Source organism: Myotis nattereri (assembly GCF_964212035.1).
Source record: "Myotis nattereri genome assembly, chromosome: 12".
NCBI lineage: Eukaryota > Metazoa > Chordata > Mammalia > Chiroptera > Vespertilionidae > Myotis > Myotis nattereri.
Window position 1 is genome coordinate 15,592,022 of NC_138087.1, and position 12,965 is coordinate 15,604,986.

A 12,965-nucleotide genomic window follows, 5' to 3' on the forward strand; every position below is an offset into this window, starting at 1 on the left:
GAAAACCCTGATAACAAGCACAATTTTTTCTTGTTTGTGAAGAGTGATGAGGCTTAAATGTAAAAAAGAAAATAGGTAATGTCTATAAAATGATAAGAACAATTTCTGATACACTGTTGGCAACAAAATAATTATTAGTATTATCATTGGTCACAGAAACAGCAATGTCAAGGAGATAATCTGGTATATAAGTTTGAGGTTCAAAGGAATGTGGTTGACATTATCATTATTCAAAGAATGCAGTAATGTCAAGTTAATATGTTGTACATCATAAATTTGCACAATGTTAAAATACATATCTCAGTAAAATAAGAAAAACAAAAAAGTATTTCACTTTATTACACTTCTTCTGAGTTAATGAAAACAATCCTAGAATAGCTTTTACTGTTTTTGTGTTAACTTATTTTTCTCTCTCTTTTTTCCTTCTCTCTTTTGGGGGCATTGCAGAGGATGACTGGAGTTGAGTTGGGAATTAGCATTAGAAGGAAAAGGATCCTCATGACAATGGAAAAGTCACATTGTAATTCTGAAAAGAATGTTTCATTTCCCATTTTCAACATTAAAATTACTTCAGCAGTAGTTCAAGCTTTTAATTGATTGTATTTAATTTTTTCTGTATAAGTAGACCGTAACTATTTTTGATAACACATTTCAGATTTATGTAATTATGAAATACTGAGAATACAAGAACTAATCTGTGGCTTGTCTGTTGACATCACTGTGGAAACTTAACCTTTGAAAAGGCAGGTTTAGACACAGCAAAAATATTTCCTCTTTCAAGCCTGTTTTCTCCTTCTCTGCAAGCAACATTATAATGTTAACGTAAAAATGTTCAAACCTGTAAAAAATTTTTGTGACTTTATTTGAGCCAAACTGTAGACAATTTCCAGGAAGCAGAATCTCAATGTATTGGGATAATGCTCTGGAGTCTTACAATCAAAGGAGGAGAAGTAAGTGTGTTACATAAAATCCATTGGTGATAGATTAGGGAGGCGGAGAAAGCAAAGGTGGGAGGAAACCTCTGGTATTGGATGAAAAGTAAAATGATAGACACATACTTCTTTTACCCAGGTGGGTACAGGATAGTTAGCAGTCAACAATTAACATGATAATGATAACAATGAAATAACTTATGCTCTCTCTACTGGTGCCCAGGCACATTTGGTTGTGCCCTGAGGGGTCCAGAAAAAGAGAAGTTACAAGTTACCCTGACATTTCACAGGCAAGTTATCTTAGATGCAAAAAGACAATAGGCTCTGTTAAGGTAAAGATTGACCTTTGTCAGGGAAGATACTGGCCTAGGATGTGACTACACACTATAATGTGACTACACACTATAATGTGACTACCCACTGCTTTTCATTAAAGTATTAATTTCAGACCATCCTTTGTGGTTACTTTATTTTTTTTAAAAAAATATATGTTATTGATTTTTTACAGAGAGGAAGGGAGAGGGATAGAGAGTTAGAAACATCGATGAGAGAGAAACATGCATCAGCTGCCCCCTGCACACTCCCCACTGGGGATGTGCCCACAACCAAGGTACATGCCCTTGACCAGAATCGAAACTGGGACCCTTGAATCCGCAGGCCGTCGCTCTATCTGCTGAGCCAAACCCGTCTGTGCCCTTTGTGCTTACTTTAGGTCTTTGAGTTTGCTAGTCAGGTTAGCATGTGGCCTTTTTTTTTCATCTACAATAAAAAAAAAAATACCATTTTGCCTTCTGGATTCAAAGGTTGAAAATCTTTAAATATATGAATATATTTGAACATGAGTTCATTCATTCATCTATTTAATGAAAAAGAATTAATTTAGTGAATGCCTGGGTCATGTTCTAAGAATTTTAAGATAAACATGACAATGTACTTCCTTTCAGGTTGCAAAATTCCGAATATGTGAAGTTGGTTAATCCAGATTGGTTTTTCAAAGAGCTTTATAAAGCTGGTGCTATGTAAATTTGAATTATTATTGTTGTGGTCATTAATATAGAGATCCTTCTGAAACATGGAGTTCGGGGTGCAGACATTTCTTCTTGTGGGCCGTTGTCCTCACGAAGTTTGAAGAATAAACTAGTGGAATAACAGATTTCTTTAATAAAAATGTAGAAGTTTATTGGAAGCATATACAATCTCCATCTGGGAATGCGTGTCCCCAAAAGGGACCCCCTGAGAGGAGCCCCCAAATGGGAAAAGCCTGCGCCCCCCCCTCTCTCTCTCAAAAAAAAAAGTAAACCCTAAAAATCTAAAACCTAAAAATCTGTCTCATGTCCCTTTGTCTCAGGTCATGTCCCTTTGTCTCAGGTTTATATAAGCTGTAGCTTTTTGTCTCTTCATGCTCCCTTCTAATTGGACCCCTCCCCCATTTGGTGACCCTGTGCTCTCCTAATTGGTTACTCTTTTGTGGAATATCAGTTTCAAATTCCAAAACTCACTGGATACCCTCCTTTTTTCTCCCCCTTATCTTGGAACATTCCTCTGTCTCTGGTGAAAATATGTTTTCCTCTTTCTGACATCTGTCATTTCTCTGTCCTCTGTGAAAGTGTTTCCTTCTTCCCAGTTCTCTGTGACTTTTCTTTATCCACTGTGACTGTATGCCTTCTGGTGGGTCCAAGCCCTCACTTATGTATTTTTCCCCTTGTTAGCCTCTAAACTGGCCTATTTTGTCCCTAGAATTCCTTTTCCTTCTAGAAGCAAGCATCATTTTTATTTTTATATATATTTTTTGCAGCTTTGAAATAGGGTCGTGCGAAGAGGCCCAGAGTGAAACACTGAAAGTGGCCACCATCAGCATGAGGACCCCAACAAGTCAAACTGGTAAGTGGAAAAAGTAATGCATCAGTATCTTTTTCTATGTCATTAAATCTGTTGTTATCTTTTTTTATGCGACAATTCTCAGAATTTACAAGCAAAAATAAGAGTGCTTCTCAAAGGACAGTGCCTATGAAATTCACTGTCATTACTTGAAAGACCTTGGGGAGTTGGTATTCTGTGGGAAGTCACCAGTCTGTTCTAGACAGTCATGGATTTAAGGTAGCTATTTGAACTTGTGAAAGTTGCTTAGTTCTTTGAGTCTTACTTTTTTTAAATTTTAAAATGGAGATTATAATAATTATCTTGTTAGGACGTTTCCTAAGAACTAAAATATTGAATCTAAAGAATCGAGTAGTTTCCTTAACATAGAAAAAGAGTTTAAAGATATTAGTCTACTGTTTACTGAATACTTTCTAAAAACCAAGTATTAAATGCTAAACACTTTAATGCATTATTTTATGGAATACAACCCTTAGAGGTAGAAGCTATTTTTACTCTCATTTTACAGATGAAAAAACTGCTATTGACAGATTATTGGACTTGCTTTAAATTGCACACTGCTCCCTGAGACAGGTGTGTCTGGTGGCAGAGTTTCTGTTCTTATATTTATTCATAAAATCAACAAACATGTATTGGATATCTGAAAATGACAAACTTTTTTCTTTTTTAGCTGAGATGCCATGCTATTTTACAAATGATTGCTACTTAAAGTATAATTATATATGTATATGAGGTGTTATAGTTTGCAAATAAGTTATGAATAATTACTTGTATTTAGTATTCACATAGTCGTTGTGGAAGATGAGGTAGGGAGCATTACTTCTATTTTACAGATGGAGAAATTAAGGTCCCAGAGGCTAATTAGATCACTGGAGGTCTTGGAGCTGTGTTTCTCAGACTGTGGTTAAGTGTCAGTTATTTCTAATCCATTGCAGACAATGTTTTTGTAGAATGACTAACCATTACTTACTAGAGAAATAAAATTATTAAAAAGCAGACACCAAAGACACAACTCCACATTTTAATTATTTTTTATTATTCTACAGATATGGAATTACTCCATGAAATGGGTCTGAAAGTTTCTAATGCTTTCTCTGAGTCCTATACCCCTCCCAGTTAGTATCTGCACAGTGACACCAGCCTATAGATCAGACAGTAAACTGCATAGCACTGATAGAGCTAATGCGGGGTGGGACAAGACTAGGTTTACAGTTGTTCATATGGAAAATAGTACAATAGTAAATAAATAAAAATACACGAATAAACTCTGTGTTTCGCATACTCACAGCTGTAAACCTACTTTTGCACACCCTGTATGAGGCAGATCCAGCATGCAAGCCCAGACCTTCCATCTCTAGTCCAGATGGTTTCAATTTATTCCATACCACCTCAACAAACAGCCAGACATCTTGTTTATGGTCCAAGGGACAAGAAGCTGGAATTCCAAATTGTTCACATGAAACAAGTGCAAGAAAATTGATAATGGCCAGGCATTTTCAAAGAGTTATATGGAACCAATGGCATGAAAAAAGTGAAAAAAACAGTAGGAAGCTCATGGAAATGATTTATTTTAAATTTATGTGTAAGAAATCAATTCTTAAATTTTGGGATATGTGATGTAGTATTGAAAGACTTTCTCAAGATAGCTGTTTTTTTCTTTCCTCTTTTTAATTTGTTTATATTTTGAAAAGAGTAGTTAGGTTATATTTTGGAGTCTGAGCCTTGTCAGTTCCCCAGAACAGAATATGGGCCTCACATTATTCCAAGTGATAAAATTGGATTTTGGCCAGTTATGAAATGAAAATGAACACATCGAACCACCTCATGGAAGGGACCTGAAAATAATATAACTTATTCATTGCAAAAACTACTATTCATTTCAAAGAAAATTGCAGTGCTTTTGGTGCAAAGTAAAGTGCACATTGAGTCAGCAATGAAAATTTACATTGTAAGATGGTTTTGTGGGTTTCTAAGATCTCCTGATGAAATGGACCCAAATATTTACAAGTGATATTTTATTAATAGCAACTTTACCATCTCTGTCAAAGTAATATTATACCAATGTTCAGGAATAACTTTGGGTTGTGAGTAAATATTATTGAAAGATTCATTTTTTCTCTAAATGATGCTGATAGAATTTTTTAAAATTATAATATAAAACATCAGGAATAGTTCTTGTTTTTTTAAAGTTCTACTGTCTTAGTGCTTAAAGCAGCTCAGAGTGGCTGCAAGGGCATAGAGAAAGATGAACATTTATGACAACATTCAAAACTGAGGCTTTCAGCCATCTACTATTAGCTTCTGCGAAGACTCCACATTGCAAAAATGAAATTCACAGTTTGAAGTAGGGCAAATCCATGGCCTTAAATAATATGAGAGTTTCTGTGTTCCTCACTTGCTTTCTGCCCCATGACTCACAGACCCAAGATTTGTATGACTCAGAAAGTCAGGCAGTCATATCTGGGCACCCCTCTTTAGTCAGTACCTTCATATTTCTCCTCCCACTGAAAAGAGCAGAGAGGAAGGAAGAACTTAGGGAAATGCATTCCACCAAGGAGAGAAAATCCCAATAATCATTGTAGGTATGGTGATGATAGGAATTGGGAATTATTCTCATATTCTCTCTCTCTCTCTCTCTCTCTCTCTCTCTCTCTCTCTCTCTCTCTCTCTCCCAATACTCTCTCACAGCTATTTTCAAGTTGTGTGATGCAAGAATTTTTAAAACATGTAATACCTGTTTGGTCAGGGTCACTGACCTCTTTCCCCTTATATTGTCAAACTAAAAAATTTTAACAAGCAACACAACAATAGCCATCCGGTGTGACTAAATAAAAAATTTTTGTCAGATTGATAGAAAATATATTTTTAGTGTGATGCAAAATTTTAGTAATTGAATTGTGTGTGCCATGAGATGAAAAAGGTTGACAATTGCTGCTCTGTCAGACCAGGGTCAGAAGACCACAAATGGGGAAAAAAGATGGTCCATCAACATTATAGCAGATGTGCTTTATTTGAATGCCTGTTACTCATGGGATTTAGTGCCTAAGGTTTACACAACCCACCCTTTAACTGTGAAGCTTAGATGCTCTTTGCTAACAGCCAAGTTATCAGTATGACCAAGTTATCTGGGCTAAGGGTAAGTGTCCTGACTTGTCTTTTTTATCTTTATTGTTAAGAGTATTACAGTATCAACATTGCTCTCCTCCACCAAAAAAAGAAAAAAAGGAGCGGTTGGGAGCTTCAGTCACCCCCAGCCTGAAAACAGCCCTCAGCCCCTCACCCAGACTGGCCAGGCACCCCAGTGGGGATCCCCACCCTGAAGGGGGTGTGACCAGCTGCAAACAGCCATCAGCCCCTCACCCAGGCTGGCCAGGCACCCCAGTGGGGACCCCCACCCTGATCCAGGACACCCTTCATGGAAAACCAGCCGGCACCCACCTGTGCACCAGGCCTCTACCCTATATAGTAAAAGGGAAATATGCCTCCCAGCACCGGGATCAGCTGAGCTGTGAGGCCTCCCGGCACCGGGATCAGCGTGACGGGGGCGGGGCCACAACCTCCCTATCCACCCTGCTCTGTTCATGACAGGGGAAGGTGCCCCAACCCCCTGATCATCCCTGCTCTGTGCCTGATAGGGGGGAGCTCCCCAACCCCCTGATTGCCCTGCAGCTCTGTGTGTGACAGGCTGTGGCGCCCCAACCCCCTGATCGGCCCTGCTCTGTGTGTGACAGGGTGCGGTGCCCCAACCCCCCCCCCCCCACACACACACACACACACGGGCCCTGCTCTGTGTGTGATGGGGTAGAGCCATAACCTCCCCATCGGCCCTGCCCTGAGTGTGAGAGTGGCGGTGCCCCAACCCCCTGATCGGCCCTGCTCTGTGTGTGACAGGGTACAGAGCCCCAACCGCCCTGATGGGCCCTGCTCTGTGAGTGACAGGGGGCAGTGCCCCAACCCCCTGATTGGCCCTGCTCTGTGCATGACAGGGGGTGGCGCCGCAACCTCCCCATCGACCCTGCTCTGTGCATGACAGGGGGCAGTGCCCCAACTCCCCAATCGGCCCTGCTCTGAGCCCGACCAGGGGCTGCACCTAGGGATTGGGCCTGCCCTCTGCCACCGGGGAGCAGGCCTAAGCAGCAGGTCATTATCTCCCAAGGGGTCCCAGACTGCGAGAGGGCACAGGCCGGGCTGAGGGACCCCTCTCCCCACCAAGTGCACAAATTTTTGTGCACCAGGCCTCTAGTCTATATCTATAGAAGTCTAATATGCAAAGTGTTCCCTCGGGAGTTCTACCAGGAGGCCAGGAGTTTGATCACTCGCTATGACGTGTGCTGACCACCAGGGGGTGTCATGGAATGAAGGAAGGCCCAGGCCGGCAACTGGCAGCTGGGGAAGGGAGGATGGGCGGCAGCTGGAAGGCCTCCATCAGCCTTGATTGCTGGCCAGGCCTAGAGTCCCTACCCATGCATGATTTTCGTGCATTGGGCCTCTAGTATACATATAAGTTATTTAGTTAATCTCTTCCTGCCTCCTCCTCTCCTCCCCACTTTCCTCTGAGATTTGTCAGATTGTTCCATGTTTCCATGCCTCTGGTTTTATTTTATTCACCGTTTATTTTTTTAATTAGATTCCACATATAAGTGAGATCATGAGCACATGATCCCACTTCTAGGAATATATCCTAAGAATCCTGAAACCCCAACCAGAAAGAATATATGCCCCCCCCCCCCCGCTCCCCCCTCCCCCCCCCCCGCCATGTTCATAGCAGCATTATTTACAATAGCTAAGATCTGGGAACAGCCCAAGTGCCCATTAGTAAATGAGTGGATAAAAAGCTGTGGTACATTTACACAGTGGAGTACTATGCAGCTGACTTGTCTTTTGAAATACACTACCCTTCAATATATTTTATCGTGTCTTCAGATCAGTAAACAAACAATAACAGCCATACCATCAAAGCCAAACATGATTTGGATAATGATTACTTGACATGGGAAATTAAAACCTCAAATGTAAAATGTATATAGAACAATGTGTTAATACAGAAACCAGAAAAGATATCTTTTAAAAAAAATTGTTATCTTTACATATACATTGTTTGACTTAGATATAAATACCCTAGAGGTTGAAAAAATTTAAATTTAAAAGACTGAAAGGAAACAGAAAAAGTAGCAGAATAAAACTGCCTTTGAAGGTAACAAATAATATAATCAGATTTGTAGAAAACAAACTGAAGACACACTCCTAGAATATAGAGGTCACAGACAATCAGTGAAAATGATGAGTGAGAGAAAATGACCAATATGGAAAACAAGAATCAAACATGTGGATAATTGTTCATGAAAATAAAAAGAAAAAGGATAAATAAAAGACAAGCACTAATCGAAGAATCACAAAGGGAAGGGGATCTTGCTCTAGAATTTATTTTTTAAAATCTGAGATTTTTTAATTTTGCTTGAAAATTTCCTATTCATTAATTCGTTAAAAGTTAGGGAAATCTAATGGTAAACTGAGACAAAATATTATTATTTTCTGATAGTTTTTTTTTTATTATAATGCTTCATGTTTCTAGACTATAGAAAGTTGGTCTTTTCTGTTTGTTGTTGTTTTTTTCCTTAATCAATTTTGGTAATTTGTGTTAACCTAGAAAAAACTGTCAATGCTGAGTGATTGTCCATGTTTAAATATACACAGACAAAAGTAATTGAAATTAATGCAGTAGTGCCATAATTGAGTTTTTATTTTTTCAATTTTAATATCATTTATGTGTTCTGACATATAAAATAATTATATATTATTGGTTAATTAAAGACTGTTATTGAAATATACTTAAGAACAGTACACACACAAAAACAAGTGAACAGTTCAACGAATTTTCACAAGTCAATACATGGACACCTATGTTTAGAAAATAAACATAACCAACATAATTGAAAATGCTTTTTTCCTTTCAAAGTTCTCAATCCCAATCTTTTTACCTATGCTAAACAATTTTCTGAAGTCTTATACTATGCATTGTTTCACTTTTTTTGGTTTATATGAGTGGAATAATAGAAAATGCACTTGTTTTGACATGTGGCCTATTCCCAATATTATTTATGTGAGATTTCTATGTATAGCAGTAATTTAATTTTCAACGCTTTATACTATTCCAGCATGGCCAGTTTGTCACTCATACATTGTCATACATGTCTTTTGGGGCAGGTATGGCCACATTTCTGTGGGATATACAATTACTTATATGTGACATTTATGCTTATTTTTAATAGGTACTGCCGATTTCCCAAACCAGTATAATCATTTACATTCCCACTCGCAGAGTATATGGGTTTTAGTTGTTCTACACCTTTAGCAGCAATTGGTGATAATCAGAAATTTATTTTAGTCATTCTGACAGGTATGTGGTGGTATCCCATTGTGGTTTTAATCCACATTTCCTTAATGACTAATCAAGGTGGTATTACTGCCTCTGATCAACAGTTTCCTAGGAAACCCCAAAGTAAAAGTGAAGAGAAATTCAGAGAATGTATTTAAAAAGCTGGTAGCTTTATTCACCTCCAGTGAATAAATGTTCAGTCTAAAGCAGTGATGGCGAAACTTTTGAGCTCAGCGTGTCAGCATTTTGAAAAACCCTAACTTAACTCTGGTGCTGTATCACATACAGAAATTTTTTTTTTATATTTGCAACCATAGTAAAACAAAGACTTATATTTTTGATATTTATTTTATATATTTAAATGCCATTTAACAAAGAAAAATCAACCAAAAAAAATGAGTTTGTGTGTCACCTCTGACACACGTGTCATAGGTTCGCCATCACTGGTCTAAAGGGACCTAAATTTCCCCTTTACATAGGAACATTTTTAAAGGCATATACCAACATATGTAATTAAATGTGTGCAAGCCTGGCAATCTCACTCGACTTAAATTCAACTTGTCCATTTTGCTCAACTTTCACTCTCCATTTAGCTAATTAATGCATTGCAATCTATCACTTTTGTCTTGTTTCATTGGGTGTAAACCAATCTTCTGACAGCAGACTCACAGTTGAATGGTGGTGATTAGAGTTTATTGCAGGAGAGTGATTGCACACTCCATTTCTGTGTTGGGAAAACTAATTATTTGCCCAGCCATTGGAAACGAGGGATGGCCCATGGGCTAGAGGCATGAGAAGGGTCCAGGAGAGCAGCATGATTTTGACAGAGGGCCTGGGGCTCTCACCCGTGCAGCAAGTGTGACAGCTCCATCACTTCCCCAGGCATTTCTTCTTGTGGGCTGTGTAGTGGTTCACTGGCTCCCAGTACTATTGGTTTCTAAATATTGTGGGAGTGTGGCTGCTATGTTATTGAGACAATTTTGATGTGAATAATTTAATACTGTACTGTCAAGTGGCACTTTTTTAAATGAAACCATGTTATCAGAAATTAGCCAGATCCGATTTGTGGTTGACAGAGGCAGAGAGTGGGGCGGAGAATATGACAAAAGTGGTCAAAAGGAACACATTTCCAGTTGTAACATAAATAAGAACTGAAGGGATAATGTACAACATGATGACTATAGTTAACACTGCTCTATGGTAGATTTGAAAGTTAAGAGAGTTCTCATGACAAGGAAAATGTATTATTTGTATCTATATGAGATGATGGATATCAATTAAACTTATTGGAGTAATTATTTCACAGTATATGTAAGTTGAGTCATTATGCTGTCCACCTTAAGCTTATACAAGGCTGTCATTTATATCTCAATAAAACTGGAAGAAATAGCCAAATATAATATACATAATATACAATTTATCATGGCAACCATTTCTAAGTGTACAGCTCTATGGTAATAAACACATTCACATCATCATGCCAATGCTACCACCATCTGGCTGTATAACTTTTTAATATAGCAACTTCAGTCACATACAAACATTCCTCTCCTAACAGCGTCCTCCTCCCTTTATATCTAGGGTTTACCCATTAGCATAGACTTATAACTACTTTTATAAATGTGCCTTTTAAATTTTGTAGAAAATAAAAAGTGAAATTTCAAATCAATATTACAATAATGCTGTTATTTATACTTGTATATTTACTTTACCAGATAACTTTATATTTTCATGTGATTTTGAATTACTGTCTAGCATCTTTTCATTTCAATACCAAAAAACTCCCTTTAACATTGCTTGTGGGGATATCTTAATTTTTCCTCATTTCTAAATAAAGTTTTGCCAAACATAGAACTTAGGTCGATAGGGTTGATAGTTTTTTTTTTTTCTTTTCTTTAGCACTTTAAATACCTCATCCTACTGCCTTCTGCCACACAGGCTACTGTTGAGAAATACACTGATCTAACGGAATCCCTTGTGTGTGACGAGTTATTTTCTCTTGCTGCTTTTAAGATTCTCTGTTTTTGTCTTTCAGCAATTTGATTATAATGTTTCTCAGTGTGGGTTTCTTTCAGTTAACCATCTTGGGGTTGAGCTTGTTGCATTTGTAGATTTGTGTTATTTCCTCAAAATTGGGAAGTTTTCTGCCATTATTTCTTCTTTTAAGACTTACACGTTGTTCTAAGCACACACATGTGTGTCCCCAAGTACCGCATGCTCTATACTCTTTTCTTCAGTATTGTTTTTTCTTCCTCAGACTCAATACTTTCAAATAACCTGCCCTCCATTTAACTGATTCTGTTTACCTCCTATTTGAGGCTGCGGTTAAACCCCAAAAGTGAATATTTCAACTTAATATATTTTTTTAAATTTTCTATTTGGTTCTTTTTAAAAATTTTCTATCATGTTTTTATTTCCATTCTGTTCAGGTTTATCTAGGATTTTTTAAAATTATGTCCTTGAATGCTTTATCCATGCTTTTCTTTAGCTCTGATAGCATATTTAAGATAATTGTTTTTAACACCTGGAACTCTGATGTATGTATTTCTTCAGGGGCCATTTTTGGATTTATTTTGTTTCTTTTAATAGGCCATATTTCTATTTCTTTACATAGCTTGTTATTGTTTGTTTAAAATTGGACATTAGAAAAAGGAGTCATGTTTCCCACTCTTTATAGACTGGCTTTTTCAGGGGAAGACCTTAATTAATAAGCCCAGCTTTGGGCTCTTCTGGGGGTGTGTCCTGTCTGGGCATTTGAGTATACGTCCTTCCTCTATCCCATAAACACTGCAGATCTTTGATTTGTTTTCAGAGCTCCCACAAGGTTCTTTGTCAATCTATAGTTGTTCACTTAATATTTCTGTGGGGTACAAGAGCCTGGAGCTTCCTAGTCCAACTTAATGCTGATGTCACTCATCGCTGCTTTAATTTAAGTCTTAATTTCCCAAAGACTCTCACTCCAACTTCTTCTTGGTGCCTCGGATGTCCTATTGTATTCTTTTGCCCGTTATATCTTACCCCAGGTGTCTGCAGATCTGCATTGCCCCTGCAGTTCCTACATGCCTGCCACTGCTTTACATGTCTTCCCTTTTAAGCTAAACTGTGCTGTTCTTTCCCTGTATGAGTTTCCTCGTAAGTCAGCACACAGACAGGGCATTGCAACTATGTTCTACCTGGCTCTTTCTGGCCTGAGAGAGGGAACTACGGACTGGGCCACTTCTTCCTGACTGTGCAACACTGCACAGGGGAAGGATGGTGCAGGTGTGAGTAAGACACCACAAGACTTTCTGCCATTTTGAACATGCCTTTCCTGGATTGGGCATCTGCTTGTTGTTTGAAAGCCATTGACTAGTTTTCCAAACTCCTAGAAAGTTATATTAATCAATGTATAGTTCCCTACCTCCCCTGTGGGAAAATACTTGCTTAGAGCTTCCTAGTTCACAATTAAAAATAATTTTTGACTTTATTGGGGTAAGATTGGTTAATAAAATTATATAGGTTTCAGGGTACAATCCTATACTATATCATCTGTATATTGTATCATGTGTTCACCACCCAAAGTCAAGACTTATTTAACCATTTATCCCCATTTACCCTCTTTTGATTATGTTTTTCTAAAGTTTTTATTTAAATGCTTTCTAAATGTAATACTATGTTGTCGTTTCGAAGGGGAAGACTAATTTGCTATATATTTTATTTGTATTATACCATGCAAGTAAGTACTTTACTGAATTAGCCTGTTTTTTTTTTTTTAAGGTCCAGCGGATTAACCAGTGTCT

General features: G+C 37.9%; 1 protein-coding gene across 4 annotated transcripts in view; it reads left to right on the forward strand.

Annotated features, from left to right (window-relative positions):
* The window catches only part of LINGO2 (leucine rich repeat and Ig domain containing 2), a 1,194,892-nt gene that overhangs the window by 694,316 nt on the left and 487,611 nt on the right, over positions 1–12,965 (forward strand). For all 4 annotated transcript variants that reach the window (XM_081104245.1, XM_081104243.1, XM_081104244.1 and 1 more), the window contains one exon: positions 2,728–2,813. The gene's annotated coding sequence lies outside the window, so the exon portion shown is untranslated. The remainder of the gene's footprint in view (positions 1–2,727; positions 2,814–12,965) is intronic.